We start from the raw sequence: 18,209 nt of genomic DNA, 5'->3' as shown, positions 1-18,209 counted from the left end.
GATTGCTGAATTTTGTTAGTTACACCAATTATAGGTCATGTGTTGCGTGTTTTTAAATATCACCGTGCCTGTAAAATCTTTCAGCTTCTTCCCGAAATTTTTTTTTATTTTCTTGTATCTCAGAATACAATACTGCGACGCTCTTCATTGTAACATCCGCTGACCGCTAAATTGATGACATATTTAAATAAGTTACCGTTTCTTCCTTTTACCCGTTTTTAACAAAACTTTCGTCAACGGATTGCTGAAAGTTGTTAATTAGAGGAATTAGACAGATTACAGCTCACGTGCTGCGTGCTTTTAAGTGTCATCGTGGCAGTGATATCTTTCAGTTTCTTCTAGGCATTTTTTTTTATTTCCTTGCAGTTCAGAATATAATACTGGGCCGCTCTTCTTAATAACCTTAAGTATGGATCTGGATCATATTTGCACATGAAAATTCAACATCTTAGTCTTTCTCTTTGTGCTGTTAGTTCATGTTGAAACGCTTCGTGGCGCTGTCATCTTGAGAAAGATAATGAACCAACAACAAGTCGTTTAGAAACGAAGCAAAACACGTTTGGGTTTCGGCTGTCATGTTCCATGTTATTAAATGCGCAGGATTTGTAATAATTTTAAGTTTGGAATGTGATACTATCGGCTTATCCAGATAAAACAAATATAATTTCGTCATACATACTGATTCTTTTAAGCAAGCTCAAATTCTGTTCGGTAGAGGTTACAAAATTCTCTTCTTACTGTAGTTGTAAATTGTCGTAGCTGTGTTGGGAAAGAACCAGAGGTCCAAGCCCTAATAGAAAGCACTGAAGCTCAAATGGTTATAGGTACGGAAAGTTGGCTAAACCCGAAAATAAGTTCAGCCGAAAGTTTTTCAAACCATTAAACAGTGTTCAGAGAGGATAGATTAAATACAGTTGGTGGTGGAGTATTTATTGCTGCCAGAAGTAGTTTGCCTTGTAGTGAAATTGAAGTAGATAGTTCCTGCAAAATAATATGGGTAGAGGTTACATCTGACAATCTGACTAAACTATTACTTGGGTCGTTTTACCGACCCCCCGACTCAGAAGACAGTGTTGCTGAACAATTCAAAGAAACTGTAATGTCTCTTGAGGCGGTCTCTCCGCGATATTTTCAGAAATTTTATAAATTATATAACTCAGTACATATCTCGAAATATCTCTTCTTATCTTACCGATTCCTAAACTTTAATATACGATGATTATCAATGCAAAGTAGTTTCAAGCCCTATTATTCCTTGGAGCGTACATTTACTCCATGGAATAGCTTCTCTGCTATCTACGTTTTCTCTTATGAAAATAATGAAGGAATTCTTGCCGATTAGTCGTGAAAGGAGGAGGATGTATATGTATGTATTGTTGAGCTAGTCGCCATCTTCATGAGATTCTGTATGAGAAGGAATTTAATACATGAACTAAACTAAAGTAAGTGTGTTCGCGTATTATTTAACTGATTATTATTGTCAGTGTCTGCTTACTACGCTGTGTTGCACGGGATCAGTGGGGAACGTCTGATTTACACTGGACAAACCCGCCGTTTTGTACGCTCAAGATATCCAGTTTATTACTTTCAATAAATGGCCTAACACGATCTTACCTGCAGATCTCCGGTCTTCCCCATGTGATCACCGAAAGTTAATAATTATTACAAATGATTTCAGGAGATCGACTGACAATTTTCGTCGCACCGAGACTTCGATATTGCTTCATTGCCTTATGGAATTTAAGTTAAGCTCAATTTAATCAGGATATAGCAGTATTGAACTGTGTGAATGTGATAAGCCTGCTTTGTGAATGAAAATTCCCTTAGTATACGCATGTTTTTTACTATCCTAATCAGTGAAGCTAAACCAGGCCGGTGTGAGAGAGGTTTTCAAATTTCAGATCCCACAAAAATATTAAAAACCTTGAATCTCATTTCAAATAGACACCCCACTCATACAAATATAGTCAGTGGTAACTTCAATCTACCCTCGATATGCAGGAAAATTATACTTTTAAAGCCAGCGGCAGACATAAAACGTCACCCGAAATTGTACTGAATGCTTTCTCAGAAAATTATTTCGAACAATTAGTCCATGAGCCCACTCAAGCATGGTTGCGAAAGCATACTTGACCTCTTAGCAACAAATAAACCTGGAAAATTGCTCAAGTCACACCAATACCCAAAAAGGAAAGTAGGAGTAATCCGCTGGGTTACAGGACCATATAACTAACGTCGATTTGCAGTAGGGTTTTGTAACATATACTGTATTCGAACATTATGAAGTATCTCGAAGAAAACGATTTGTTGACACATAGTCAGCAAGGATTCAGAAAATATCGTTCTTGTTAAACACAACTATCTCTTTATACTCATGAAGTAGTGAGTGCTATCGACAGGGGATGTCAAACTGATTTCATATTTTTAGATTTCCAGAAGGCTTTCGACACCGTTCTTCACAAGCGTCCTCTAACCGAACTGCGTGCCTATGGAATACCGTCTCAGTTGTGCGACTGGATTTGTGGTTTCCTGTCGTAAAGGTCACAGTTCGTAGTAATAGAAAGAAAGTCATCGAGTAAAACAGAAATAATATCCGGCGTTCCTCAAGGAAGTGTTATAGCCCCTCTACGGTTCCTGATCTATATTAACGACATAGGAGACTATCTAAGTAACCGTCTTAGATTGTTTGCGGATGATGCTGTCATTTACAGTCTTGTGCCATCATCAGATGACCAGAACGAATTGCAGAATGATTTAGATAAGATATCTGCATGGTGCAACAAGTGGCAATTGACCCTGAATAAAGAAAAGTGTGAAGTTATTCACATGAGTACTGAAAGAAATACGTTTAATTTCGATTACGCGATAAGTCACACATATCCTAAGGCTGTAAATTCAACTAAACACTTAGGGATTACGATTACAAATTGGAATGATTACATAGATAATGTTGCGGGTAGAACCAACCATAGACTGCGATTCATTAGCAGAACACTTAGAAAGTGCAACAGGTCTACTAAAGAGACTGCTTACACCACGCTTGTCCGCCCTATTCTGGAGTATTGCTGTGCGGTGTGGGATCCGCATCAGACGGGACTGACGGTTGACATCGAAAAGGTACATAGAAGGGCAGCTCGTTTTGTATTATCGCGAAGTAGGGAAGATAGTGCCACAGGCGTGATACGTGAATTATAGTGGCAATCATTAAAACAAAGGCGTTTTTCGTTGCGACGGGATCTTCTCACGAAATTTCAATCACCATTTTTCACCTCCGATTGCGAAAACATTCTGATGGCACCCACCTACATAGGAAGAAATGATCATCACGATAAAATAAGAGAAATGAGGGCTTGCACAGAAAAATTCAACTGCTCGTTTTTCCCGGGCGCCGTTCGAGAGTGGAGCGGTAGAGACAAAGCTTGAAGGTGATTCATTGAACCCTCTGCCAGACACTTTATTGTGAATAGCACAGAAATCACGTAAATGTATGTTGGTAAGTGCAACTGTTGGCTCACTTTATGCATTTATGTCAAAGGGCCTTGCAGGAACGTTCACACACCTTTCTCGGTTGTATCTGTACTTCGACTCTCAGCTGATCTTTTCGTTGATGACTGATACATCCGTTGTACACAGAACTGTTCGACCTAATAGCGCAGGAGGAATATGAGGTCCAAATACTTCTTGAAAGGGAATAAATTTTCTGATGTGGAAGTACTCTCATTTAAGGCGTAACGTGAGACAGTGATGTAGAAACGTTAGTGGTTACTTCATAGGATGTATACTCTCCGAATAACTTTGAAGGATCATGAGGTTTGTCGAATGCAATGTTTTGGTAAACAGTTGTTGTTGTTGTGGTCTTCAGTCCTGAGACTGGTTTGATGCAGCTCTCCATGCTACTCTATCTTGTTCAAGCTTCTTCATCTCCCAGTACTTACTGCAACCTACATCCTTCTGAATCTGCTTAGCGTATTCATCTCTTGGTCTCCCTCTACGATTTTTACCCTCCACGCTGCCCTCCAATGCTAAATTTGTGATCCCTTGATGCCTCATAACATGTCCTATCAACCGGTCCCTTCTTTTTGTCAAGTTGTGTCACAAACTCCTCTTCTCCCCAATTCTATTCAATACCTCCTCATTATTTATGTGATCTACCCATCTAATCTTCAGCATTCTTCTGTAGCACCACATTTCGAAAGCTTCTATTCTCTTCTTGTCTAAACTATTTATCATCCATGTTTCACTTCCATACATGGCTACACTCCATACAAATACTTTCAGAAACGACTTCCTGACACTTAAATCTATACTCGATGTTAACAAATGTCTCTTCTTCAGAAACACTTATCTTGCCATTGCCAGTCTACATTTTATATCCTCTCTGCTTCGACCATCATCACTTATTTTACTCCCCAAATAGCAAAACTCCTTTACTACTTTATGTGTCTCATTTCCTAATCTAATTCCCTCAGATCACCCGACTTAATTCGACTACATTCCATTATCCTCGTTTTGCTTTTGTTGATGTTCATCTTGTATCCCCCTTTCAAGACACTGTCCATTCCGTTCAACTGCTCTTCCAATTCCTTTGCTGTCTCTGACAGAATTACAATGTCATCGGCGAACCTCAACGATTTTATTTCCTCTCCATGGATTTTAATACCTACTCCGAATTTTTCTTTTGTTTCCTTTACTGCTTGCTCAATATACAGATTGAATAACATCGGGGATAGGGTACAACCCTGTCTTACTCCCTTCCCAACCACTGCTTCTCTTTCATGTTCCTCGACTCTTATAACTGCCATCTGGTTTCTGTACAAATTGTAAATAGCCTTTCGCTCCCTGTATTTTACCCCTGCCACCTTCAGAATTTGAAAGAGAGTATTCCAATCGACGTTGTCAAAAGCTTTCTCTGAGCCTACAAATGCTAGAAGCGTATGTTTGCCTTTTCTTAACCTATCTTCTAAGAAAAGCCGTAGGGTCAGTATTGCCTCATGTGTTCCAACATTTCTACTGAATCCAAACTGATCTTCCCCGAGGTCAGCTTATACCAGTTTTTCGTTCGTCTGTAAAGATTTCGCGTTAGTATTTTGCATCCGTGACTTATTACATTGATAGGTCGGTAATTTTCACATCTGTCAACGCCTGGTTTCTTTGGGATTGGAATTGTTACATTCTTCTTGAAGTCTGAGGGTATTTCGCCTGTCTCATACATCTTGCACACCAGATGGTAGAGTTTTGTCAGGACTGGCTCTCCCAAGGCTGTAAGTAGTTCTAATGGAATGTTGTCCACTCCCGGGGCCTTGTTTCGACTCAGGTCTTTCAGTGCTCTGTCAAACTCTTCACGCGGTATCATATCTCCCATTTCATCTTCATCTACATCCTCTTCCATTTCCATAATATTGTCCTCAAGTACATCACCCTTGTATAGATCCTCTATATACTCCTTCCACCTTTCTGCTTTCCCTTCTTTGCTTAGAATTAGGTTTCCATCTGAGCTCTTGATATTCATACAAGTGGTTCTCTTTTATCCTAGGGTCTCTCTAATTTTCCTGTAGGCAGTATCTATCTTACCCCTAGTGAGATAAGCCTCTACATACTTACATTTGTCCTCTAGCCATCCCTGCTTAACCATTTTGCACTTCCTGTCGATCTCATTTTTGGGACGTTTGTATTCCTTTTTGCGTGCTTCATTTACTGCATTTTTATGTTTTCTCCTTTCATCAATGAAATTCAGTATTTCTTCTGATACCCAAGGATTTCTACTAGCCCTCGTCTTTTACCTACTTGATCCTCTGCTGCCTTCACTATTTCATCTCTCAAAGCTACCCATTCTTCTTCTACTGTATTTCTTTCCCCCATTCTTGTCAACTGTTCCCTTATGCTCTCTCTGGTTTAGTCAGTTTATCCAGGTCCCATCTCCTTAAATTCCCACCTTTTTGCAGTTTCTTCAGTTTATCTGCTGTTCATAACCAATAGATTGTGGTCAGAGTCCACATCCGCCCATGGAAATGTCTTACAATTTAAAACCTGGTTCCTAAATCTCTGCCTTACCATTATGTAATCTATCTGATACCTTCTAGTATCTCCAGGATTCTTCCGTGTAAACAACCTTCTTTTATGATTCTTGAACCAAGTGTTAGATATGATTAAGTTATACTCTGTGCAAAATTCTACCAGACGGCTTCCTCTTTCATTTCTTACCCCCAATCCATATTCACCCACTATGTTTCCTTCTCTCCCTTTTCCTACTCTCGAATTTCAGTCACCCATGACTATTAAATTTTCGTCTTCCTTCACTACCTGAATAATTTCATTTATCTCATCGTACATTTCATCAATTTCTTCATCATCTGCAGAGGTAGTTGGCATATAAACTTGTACTACTGTAGTAGGCGTGGCAAACAGGGAAATTTGAAAAAGAGACGATTCCGACGAAACGCGGAGCATCGACACTACGTTCAAAACCTGGCAGTCAAACTTCAACACAAATAAGTGTAACGTACGGCGCGTAGATTGCCTGGGAACTGTTATTGTCTATTTCACCACTGACGATCAATCACTGTAAAATCACTTAAAACTTCTAGGAGTTTGCGTCCCTTGCTAAATAATGTGCATCGCCACATCAAAACTGGAGGGAAAGTGAGTATTATTCTTCCATTGGAAAAAAACCTTAGCTTCGGCAGTTCACTGACAAAGAAGGTAGCTTCCAAACACCTTGTCAGACTGATTACTAGATTTTATCCATAAGCCTGGAAGCATTACGACGCATAATTGATAGAGGAGGTAGAGAACGTCGAAGTAACAGTTGCCTGCGTCATCGCATGTGCTTTTAATCGGCGTCAGGGTGTCAATCACGTGGCAAAGAGTCCTTACACACCATAGCAACTATCGGATTTGACATACAGAGAGAGGACATTGCACGAGGCGTCACACAATATACGACACAGGCTGCTCCAGCAAAAAGTTTATCTCATGGAGTGAACATAACAATAGCGTAAAAATTCTGAGAATATTTAGAGACTAGTCAATAGGCCTCCTTCCCGCGCATTCGTCGCGATGGAGCAAGAAGAGGAGGGCGAAGGGAAATTAAAATGGGCCATAAAACACTCTCCGCTGCCCACTATATGGTGGCTTATGGAGTATAAATCTAGAATAAGATGCCTCTCCGTTTCTTTTCAATCGTACACGAGGCAGTGGTGGTTTCTCATTTGGAGCACATTGCGCGTGATCCCCACATTATGTCACGCGGCAGTATTTTATAACACCGTTCCTACAAAATTATTCCACTATCTGAGCAAGCCGCGGCTCACAAAAGTTCAAAGTTAAAACGAAAAACAATTTCCTGTTCAGTTGATCGCACAGACGATAAAAGCATATCGAGTTTTAGAGAAGCAGCCCACAGGCCAGAGTTATGGCGGAGGGGGGGGGGGGGGGAGAGGGCAAACGGGGGTATCTGCTCCTGGCGACCAGAGGGCACCAAACTCATATTCTTGAGGAAAAAAACCTTGTTTCACAAAGCACAGTTTTGCCATCGTTATTCATATGAGTCTGAAACGCATCCCTGTTGGTTTTCGAATATTTTTTAACACATTCTAAGTTGATTTCTGCACGAATCATAACTTGATTCTTGAATGTGTGCATAGTGCACATGATGTCTCTGTCAGGAGAACCTCCGCCGCATCTAGAATTAAAAAGCTTTCCCGCAGACGAAAGGGGACGGGGCTATACGAGCTGAGCCGAATAAACCCGAACGGGCGAATGTCAATCGCTATTTGATTATGTGGTTGATTCGGCAGGGACGAATGGTAAGCGTTGTTATAATTATTAGCAAAATGCATATATTCAGACTACCAGAATGGAAATAAACGACTAAAAGGAATAACGGTTAAGAAAGATTATAAATTATCGTCACAGTGTATCCACAAAAGTGAAATTTTGACAGACAATTTTGGCCCGATCGCTACACTACTATGGGTCAGTTGTACAGTCCTCGGTAGATGGCGCATAAGTTCTATTCTCGGAATAGCGCGGAAAACGCGTTATACAAACACATAATAACGCTAACAGGAGAATATACACAGGGTAACTAAACCGGTGATTCTGGTAGAATTAATGAAGTAAACTGGAGAATAAGTTTTGACAGTGGCAGGAATAGTTACAGAATCAGAGATGACAAGATTGTTTGTTAGAACGAGGAAGGAGAAGAAACGGAAACATCACAAAAATTATGTGGAAGAATGGTTTCGTACTTCTACTTTTCAGTCTCATACTTGAGAAACTGGAGTATATGAATGAAATGTGAAGCTATTTCCTAACATAAAACTTTTTGCTTGTAGCAGGACCAATAGGCATTTGATAATGGTACATCGTGAACAGTATTCTGTCGTGTAATTTCTGTAAATGAGGTAGACCAGTTGTGCCAAAACATTCTCGCTTATCTATCGTGCGTTTCAATTGCTGCTATATTAGAAAGGCCTATTTCGTTTTATCTAGCAAACAGTGACAAAACAGGTGTAATGAAATCGAGAAACCGCACCAGTCTTAGGTATTATTCGTATTACCAGTTTGTTCGGTATTAGATAATGGCATTTTGATTTTTCATGTGGCAAAACGTTTGAAGAACTTTGATGAGGTAATAGATTCTTTCTCAGGAAGGAAAGCAAGCCGTGTAAAGCTGCACCAAGGTTAGAGAGAAAAAAATGTTGTCTCTCTCTCTCTCTCTCTCTCTCTCTTTCTTTTTTTTTTTTTTTTTTTTTTTTTTTTGGGGCTAGGATGTCATACTGGCAAACTGGGAGCAGGACAGGCACCACAGGACGCTTTAATTTCGAGTGTCCTGGATGTAGGTTTGATTTTGATGGTTTCCATTACAAAATATACATGTTTATACCACAGAGCGAAATACAGTGACGTACGATAGAAGAATGCTATGTGAAGAGGTGTCGCACTGCGCTTTGGCACTCTTAAGACTGAATAACATGTCTCACATCGTAACGCCCCTTAGAAAAATTTATAAATGACAGTGCTGGAAAACCTCTTACGTTACTTGATTTTCAAACAGCTGAGCAAAACTGAACGTACTCAGACATTTCTCTCTTTACTTATTCTGATCAACACTAAACTGAGACACAATAATTTTTTTAGCGCAACGCAATCTGACTTTCAATAATCCCTACAAAAGAATGACCCTGACTAACAATAACCTATACCTTTCATGAATCACTTACCTCACAAAAATCTTCGTTACTGCCTAGACGTGCGGGTCTAGGCGCTTCAGTCTGGAACCGCGCGACCGCTACGGTCGCAGGTTCGAATCCTGCCTCGGGCATGGATGTGTGTGATGTCCTTAGGTTAGTTAGGTTTAAGTAGTTCTAAGTTCTAGGGGACTGATGACCACAGATGTTAAGTCCCATAGTACTCAGAGTCATTTGAACCATTTTACTGGCAGCTAAATGAAAGATTCGAACTACTGAAGGCACTAACTACTGATACGCATAGTTAGCAAATTAAAGATTTTGATGGAGAACAAACAATGTATTTACCTTAATAGTGTTCAAAAGTCATAATGTATATATCAGTTCATGACATCCAGTCTTACAAATTTCCTTTTTCTGATAGACACACGTCCAGATCGTCCGCTCTCAAAACTCTTCTCTCTCTCTCTCTCCCCACATCCACCACTGCTGGCGGCTCACCTCCAACTGCGCAACACTACGCGCTGCCCAACACTACAATAGAGAATATTCCAACAATGAGTCCAACCGGCCACGGACTGCACACAGCACAGTCAGTGGTTTTCATACAGAGCGCTACGTGGCGTTACCAACATAAAAACCTAAACAGCCTACTTACAACATTTCCTAGAACGTATATGTTTCATATATCAAACTCCTCAGAAAGATGTGTGCTGTAAAAAGAACATATGTTTGAAAAATCGATTTTTTTTTAAATTTTTGACATCCTATCTCTAACATTCAAGGGGGAGAGGGGTGGATTTTTGACCCGGTTCGGAAATATCGAAGTTACGGTGCTGTGTGCCCGCTGGGTTCCTGGCCAGCTAAAAGAACACTGTAAAGAGCAACGGAGGATCATCTGTGCGGAATTTCTCGCGCGTTATGAAGCTGATTGTGACAATTTTTTTTGTCGGAGGTCGTCGAAGGCGATGAAACATGGGTTCATCACTTCGAACCGGACGAAAGGGTCCTGTAGCCACCTTTCATTAGTCCAGTGGCCCATTTTCACTAGCATTTCTCTTTCTTTTCCTTGTTTCTCTTTCCTCATAACTCTCATAGTGGTGTGATCGAACGAATGTGGTTGTGTGTCACGTTGCTAGACGGTGGCGTAGTCTTCTGCAGAAAGTTTGCGATAGTCGTACAGATTCAGCAGCAGTTGTACAGAATAGTCAAATCTTGTAGTGGTCAAGCAGGCAAAGAAGTTTGTGCTACTTGTGAGAAATGCACATGCGTTAGGTTGGTGGTGGAAATGGCATCTTTGGGTTTTTCCGGCCACGCGGAGCGTGGAGGAGGCTGGAGAAGAAAAAGGGAGGCAGTCTGCCGCCAGTACGGGAAGCGTCCACAGCTGTGCTCCAGTCGAAGAAGGGTGAGTTAGACTGACCGCGTGGCGCGTTGTTACTTGGCGAGAGGAGAGCTGTTAGCTTTTGGTCTCGCTTTTCAACTCTGAAAGATTGCTTTGCCTTGTCGCAGTAAGGAATGCAAAACTTTGGCAGATTTTTCTTTTAGTAAATTTCCATAGCAGACTTGGACCCACCGGAAGAGCGCCACACAAGGGTGTCGATAAGAAGTGAACACTCGCTTCTGTATGAATGTTTGGTTGCCTTCAGCTGTGCCTGTACAAGCTTTTATTTTTCTAAATATTAATAGCTTTGCCTTCTCGTAAATTTTTCTTGCTTTATGTATCTTTCGTCCGTGGGGAACCAACCACGTGGTGGTACATTAGTTTGTTGCGCTACCGTCATCACTAACTGTCCGATCTCATGTTTGTTTTAAAGAAGGTTAACTGTTCATGATTGTGATATTGTTGCAACTTGGCCACGATACCTAGAAATTGCGTCTCCACAAACCACGTGGGCACTCGGGTGTACTGCGAAATGTGTACAGCTTCACGAGTTATTGCGATCAGTTATCAGGCAACAGCAGTTGTATGAATGATTCACGCCAATTATTTTAGGTGTAGATTATAACGGTGAATGTATCGATGCTTTTCTTTAATGTTTTAGGAATTAATGTTATTAGGAATTGCGTACATGCTTCACATCCATATCTTAGGAATAAATGATTTTATCCACAACTTTCTTTTGTATTCCGAGGTTACGTTTTTGCACCTAAGCCACTCACCTCATAACATTCCCATTAGCACATAGAACGCGTTTCCTTAAGCACAGGTCCAGTGATTAGTTTCCCGTTTTATTTTAAAACAAATGCTTTAGATTAAGTCTTATTTTCAGGTGTGTTGCTGAGAGCTGATATTATGCACAGTTTCCATGCATTTTCTATATTATTTTAAATGTTTGGTTCTCGTGAACAGTGCACGTGTAATACTAATAATTACATAGTGTCCACTATGAGCGATATCACAACGTATGCATTTTTATGAGTTTTTGGTCTGTGATCAAATTATTTAATTTTCCGACTCGGCCAAACCTTTGATTAGTTGTATGGTTAGAGTCGGTGGCGACCCTAATCTTAACGCAATAGCCCGTAGAAACAGGTTAGTTACACGGAAACAAAATGGCAATCCATGGAGTGGCCCCACACCACGCCTCCTCTGAAGGAAAAGTTCAAAGCCTCATTCTCAGCCGGTAAAGTCATGGCGATGGTGTTGTGGGATCCCGAAGGGGTTATTCTGTTTCATCTCCTCCATCATGATGCAGCAACAACTCTGAACTGTATTGTGCTACCCTCAGGAAATTGAAGAAACGACTTCATCGTTATGATTGCCACGATGCATACGAACTTCTCCTTCTCCATGACAACGCGAAGCCTCACACAAGCCTGCGCACCCAAGAGGAGCATCCCCTCCACAGCCTATCTGTTTGGCCCGATGAAGGATGCACTCTGCGGAATGCAGATGATGGGGAGGTTATTGATGCAGCAAGAGGTTAGCTTCGATGTCTACCAGTAGAGTGGTAGCATTCGTACATACAGGTCCTCCTATTAAGTTGGTGTAAGGTCGTCGCAGTGATCGGAGATTACGTTGAAAAGTAGGGTTTTGTATCCAAAAGAGAGGGTGTAACGTTCCCTGGCAGCACACACACTATTAATAAAATGAAATGACATTTAATTGTACTATGTACGCCACTATGAAGCAATTCATATGTACTGTAATTGCTTAACAAAAAATATTATTTAATTTTGTATAAAGGACATTCGTTATTATTGTAATATTTTCTGTAATAATATTTTCGATGTATTTATGATTGTAATATTTCTATACTCATAATGTAATTACGAAATATGTTAATATGTGCGATAAAAAGAATGTAAAATACAGCCACAGAGGAAAATAATGTTGTAAGATTACAAAGAGACATTAACAATCAGCAATAGTATAAATAGGAATACATAATGTGCATTCTTTGTCGTCTTCCTCGAGAGCTGAGAGAGAGAGGAACCTGTGACGTAGCATTTTATGATGAGTACACTTCTTTTGTCTATATCTTTAGCCGCCATTAGAGGAGAAATTACAAAGCAATGTAAGTTTAATTATTGTTGTGGTCTAAATACATTATAATTTATCAAAATTGTGTATTACTAATGTAAATTAGCTTGCCCATGTTATCTATAATATTCCTTTAAAGAATTTTCAGCGTTTTTAGCGATTATCGTTGGTGTTGCTGGGCTGTGCCGCGACCGAACGATTTGCAGCGGCGGCACATTTAAAAAATTGTTCCGCTAAAAAAATTAACCAAACCCGTAAATTGGGAGCAGATAAAATTAGCAGTGAATTACGAAATATTTTTCTTTTACAGCGATCCTGAGGCTGACGGAATTTATTACTGGTTTTACATTTGTGCATTCATAGGCGGATAATTAACGTTGAAGTTGTTAATCTGTTGGTTCTTTCAATTTCTAAAGCAAATAACTTAAACGTATAGTGAAGTGTGTTTTGTCAATGATAATTAAACGTTCAGGTCGGCTTGGCAATATTTAACCACTTTATGCTAACAGAGACAGTCTTGTGTTCCATAGCTAACGCCGGGAAAGAATTCAGTAAATATTTAAAAAACCACTGCATTTAGAAAATGTGTACCAAGACCGAAATACGTAAAAAATTTAATTTATACAATTTTCAACTAAATGTTCTTAATCAGTTAATATGAATTTATCAGCATGAGAGGGTTGCTAAGGTTCACGTAATTTTAAATGTGCTTAATTCTGTCTAAATGAATTTTTATTACCACACCTAAATAAGGGGTTCTACAACAAAGTTCGTACTCAAAGAGCAAATAACAAAAATATTTGAAAACATTTCTTCTCACCCCATTTTCAAATCCATTTCCATTATTTTTTTTACATAATAAATATATATATATTTTTTTTCAATCCATCTTTTATTCTACATGTTTGAAAGTTTTACAGTGTGTAGATACACCCTTTAGGAACAATATTTTCATTTCTCGACATAATTTCCATCCCTCTCAACTGCCTTACGCCGTCTTGGAACCAGTGCCTGTATACCCGCACGGTAAAATTCTGGACCAACCTGTTGGAGCCACTGTCTGGCAGCGTGCACAAGGGAGTCATCTTCAAACCTTGTTCCACGAAGAGAGCCTTTCAGTTTCCCAAGGAGATGATAGTTACATGGAGCCAGGTCGGGACTGTAAGGTGGGTGTTTCAGTGTTGTCCATCTGAGTTTTGTAATCTCTTCCATGGTTTTTTGACTGACATGTGGCCATGCATTGTCGTGCAGCAGCAAAACATTCTGCTTTTGACGATGTGGTCGAACACGACTCAGTTGAGCTTGAAGTTTCTTCAGTGTTGTCACAAATGCATCAGAATTTATGGTGGTTCCACTTGGCATGATGTCCACAAGCAAGAGTCTTTCGGAATCGAAAAACACTGTAGCAATAACTTTTCCAGCAGAAGGTGTGGTTTAGATTTTTTTTTCTTGGGTGAATTTGCATGATGCCACTCCATTGATTGCCTCTTCGTCTGCCGGCCGGAGTGGCCGTGCAGTTCTAGGCGCTACAGTCTGGAACCGCGAGACCGCTGCGATCGCATGTTCGAATGTTGCCTCGGGCATGGATGTGTGTGGTGTCCTTAGGTTAGTTAGGTTTAAGTAGTTCTAAGTTCTAGGGGACTGATGACATCAGAAGTTAAGTCCCATAGTGCTCAGAGCCATTTGCACCATTTTGAACCTCTTCGTCTCTCGTGAAAAATTATGGAGCCATGTTTCATCACCTGTCATAATTCTTCCAAGAAATACATCTCCACCATTCTCGTACTGATCCAAAAGTTCGCTGCATACCGTTTTTCTTGTTTCTTTGTGAGCCACTGTCAACATCCGTGGAACCCACCTGCCACAAACCTTTTTTAACGCCAACACTTTTTCTGCAAACACTTCCTTCCCCTATCCCAACGTAGCGTGACAATTCGTTCACTGTGATGCGTCTGTCAGCAGTCACCAATTCGTTAACTCTCTGCACATTGTCTGGAGTGTGTGCAGTACGAGGCCTGCCGTTGCGAGGACAATCCTCAATATTGCCGTGCCTGCTTTCATCACGTAACCTGCTTGCCCACCGGCTAACTGTACTGCGATCGACAGCAGCATCTCCATACACCTTTTTCAACCTCTTGTGGATGTTTCCCACTGTCTCGTTTTCACAGCACAGGAATTCTATGACAGCACGTTGCTTCTGACGAACGTCCAGTGTAGCAGCCATCTTGAAGACATGCTGTGACGGCGCCACTCACGGGAACAGGTTGAACTAAGTTTGAAAACTAGCAGGAAGGATGTATCTACACACTGTAAAACTTTCACACATGCAGTATGAAAACTGTATTTTTACAAAAATAATGTGCATTTCTTTTGGAGTGGCCCTCGTACGTATTTTCGTGTAATAACAGAAGTGTTACATGATCGTCATCAATATCCGATCCTCCCCCCCTTTCTCCTCTCCCTCGTTGTATTTAGTTGCACCCACTTCCCCCTCTCCTCCCCCCCCCCCCCACCCTCTAATTAGTAGCAACCACGTCCACAGAACGCGCGCCCTTCTCGGATCTCGCAGTTTACTCCGCGGGCTCCACTGCGCAATATTCCCCTGCTCTGATACTGCGGCCAGCAGACAATGCGGGCCTCGCTGCTCCCGTTTCATTAAAACAGACGGCAGTCGCTATCGCTGCCTTTGAAGTGAGGGAGAGAAAAGAGGCAATTACCTCCTCCTGGCTGGCCCCTTTGTAGTTCTCGGGTCCGTGGGGGACGATGCCCCCTGAGCATTTCTCCAGGTCGACTTTATTGGATGTCCGCACGTGAAGAGCAGACAATGCCTGCAGTGAGGGTGGCGAACTGACAAAGGGAGCAAAGGGAGCACTCGTCTCCGCCACAAATCTTCAGTCAAAAATATCGTTGAATAACTCTCGCTAAAACCTACCTGCTGCTCGTCCGCTAAGATTTACCAACTCATTTTCGGAATGAAAGAATCTTACTATATTTCCAATAAGCTAGCTCTATAATAAAAGAGAACGTGCTGAGCAACAAAAAATATTCTCAAATATAATCGCATTTTCATTAGCTTGAAACTGTGTCTGTGAAATACAAATTTCATCTATAAGCATTAAAACTGCGACAAAAGAAAACGAAGGTAAGAAACGTGAAACTAGCACGAATACGCCTGAATATGGAAATAATCTGTATGACAACAGAGCCGCACCGAGTAAGTACGAACAAGGCCATCTACACGTATATCTACATACATTATAAATTAAAGTAACCTACCACGGAAGGTAAGGAATCCAGTTAATTTTGGCCCCCGCTGCATAAGATTCTATTCATTGCACCTGAAAACGGTGTGGATGGCGGGTTACGTTCGGGGCCTTATAAAATGATTTTTATCTTAATAATATATATATATATATATATATATATATATATATATATATGTGTGTGTGTGTGTGTGTGTGTGTGTGTGTGTGTGTGTGTTTGGAGAGAGAGAGAGGGGGGGAGATTGATTTTTGATTGAGATTTATACTTTAAGTCGTAACTGTTCCCTGAATTTTGGTTGCTGCCTCCTTGAATGATCAGCTTCTGCACCAGTTGTTGACGTATTGCAATTTGGATGAAGTTGTTGTTCTTTAAGGTTTAAAATACGACTCTGTTAGTTACTTCGCCGTATTGCGGATAGCTTTGAGACCAGGTTTTCGTAGCTTTTCATACCTAAGGGACCACTGTTGAAGTAAATAAGATCAAACAGCAGTCTGCTTTTCGTGAGAAAAGGAGATTGCTTGGAACACAAACTTCCTTCAAACTACACGTCCTGCTACATCAAAATTGGTCAGTGGAGTTCAGCACCATACTATTGTACAAGAACATAATCCAATTACTGTAATTAAGAAATTATGAGAGGTTGTTACTTATTGAATGAAAACTATAGAGAATGCATTTCTTTTCCTGTATTTTAGTTAACTTTGTACACTTACAATTCTGTCGATTGATAGACGGCGACGACAATGAAGTTCACCTCCTTTCCCAAAAACAAGATATTTCTATTCTTCACTTCCAGAAAATTTGTATACATAAATGTTTGGCAACTCTTACACATACTTTACTCGGTTTTATCACTAAAATATCAATTTCGTTAAATGTAACAATACGTTCAGAGCGACAGCCTAGCAACACGTCCTCTTTCCACAAGATACAGATGAACAGTTCTCTTTTTTTTAAAATAAATCAATTGTCTTGTTTTTAAAGTCCATACTCAAAAATTGACAGCTACTATCGTTGCGGGGATTGTGCGCTAAAGAGTTTGTTGCTGTCCAGCTGCGCTTCACTTCACTTCAAGTACTTTTTGAATCAAATTTACATTTACGGTATTTACATACATTACTGAGCTTCTCAGAATAAAATCGGACACAAATTAGTTAAAAAAAAGGGCAGTGAGGCTCAAATAACATTACAGCCTGAAGATGACACCATGCTGTGTCGAAACTACTATCATGTGTTAAAAAAAGTAAACGACGTTAGATACAAATACAGCCTCTGGTTTTGTTATCATTAGTCAAGTTACAATTACTGTGCAATAATGCCTGATGCCCACATCAGTTCACGTGGCTTTGATGCACGGAGATGCCATAATCGAAGCTACTCGTTGCCGATTGTTCGGCTATCTTAAGACTCGCAGGAAGCTGGGAATAAGGATATCCGGCGTCACCGAGATTTTACGCTCAAGTATTCCATCGGTTTATGGTATCCTCGGATTCACTCATTTCGAACACGACAGCTGCAACAGATGCAATCTGAGATAAATGATCGGATTTTCGAACCATCTCCCAGTGGACAACCTGGCAACGACGCTTCTGATACCGATAATGACGCAAGCGACGAGTGTGACTACAGTTTTGACTGAACATGTAAAATATCGATTAAAACATTTCAGTATGGCATTTAGGACTTCTAATTCGTTATCAGCGACCTTAAAATGCTTTATACTCTGAAGTTTTACTCGAACCTACTAAATTTATAATTTTTGATCCACCAAATTCGATCCGCTGTTCTGGATTTTGTAATTTCGACATCGGATTCGTAATCAGCAACCGCAGAAATACAAATGGAACACAGTTTTCTTGGATTTTGTATCCACTTTTCTATTATGTCCAGTTTCGAAGCGAGTTGGCACCCTGTGCGCCGCCTCGTCCTGCCAAAGGCACCATTGGATGCTGTATAGTGTGGGGTCAGCATGTTGCTCTCCCGGTCAGCTTTCTTGACCGCGGAGCCGCTACTTCTCACTAAAATAGCTCCTCAGTTAGCATCACGAGGCTGCGTGCATACCGCTCCAGTACTCCCACCGTGGAACCTTGGCAGTACTAGGAATCGAACCCAGATCGTCCACATCGCAGCCAGAGACACTGGCCAACGAGTTACACAGGCGGCTCTGATGCTGAAAACACTGTGGTTAGTGTTACGATGGCATGAGATTATACGTCGTTCATTACAATTTATCTGACAAGGGAAGCCAAGACGTTGGGATCACAGATTTA

Source organism: Schistocerca serialis, chromosome 4 (assembly GCF_023864345.2).
Source record: "Schistocerca serialis cubense isolate TAMUIC-IGC-003099 chromosome 4, iqSchSeri2.2, whole genome shotgun sequence".
In the NCBI taxonomy this organism is placed as follows: Eukaryota; Metazoa; Arthropoda; class Insecta; order Orthoptera; family Acrididae; genus Schistocerca; species Schistocerca serialis.
This window is presented reverse-complemented; position numbering follows the sequence as displayed.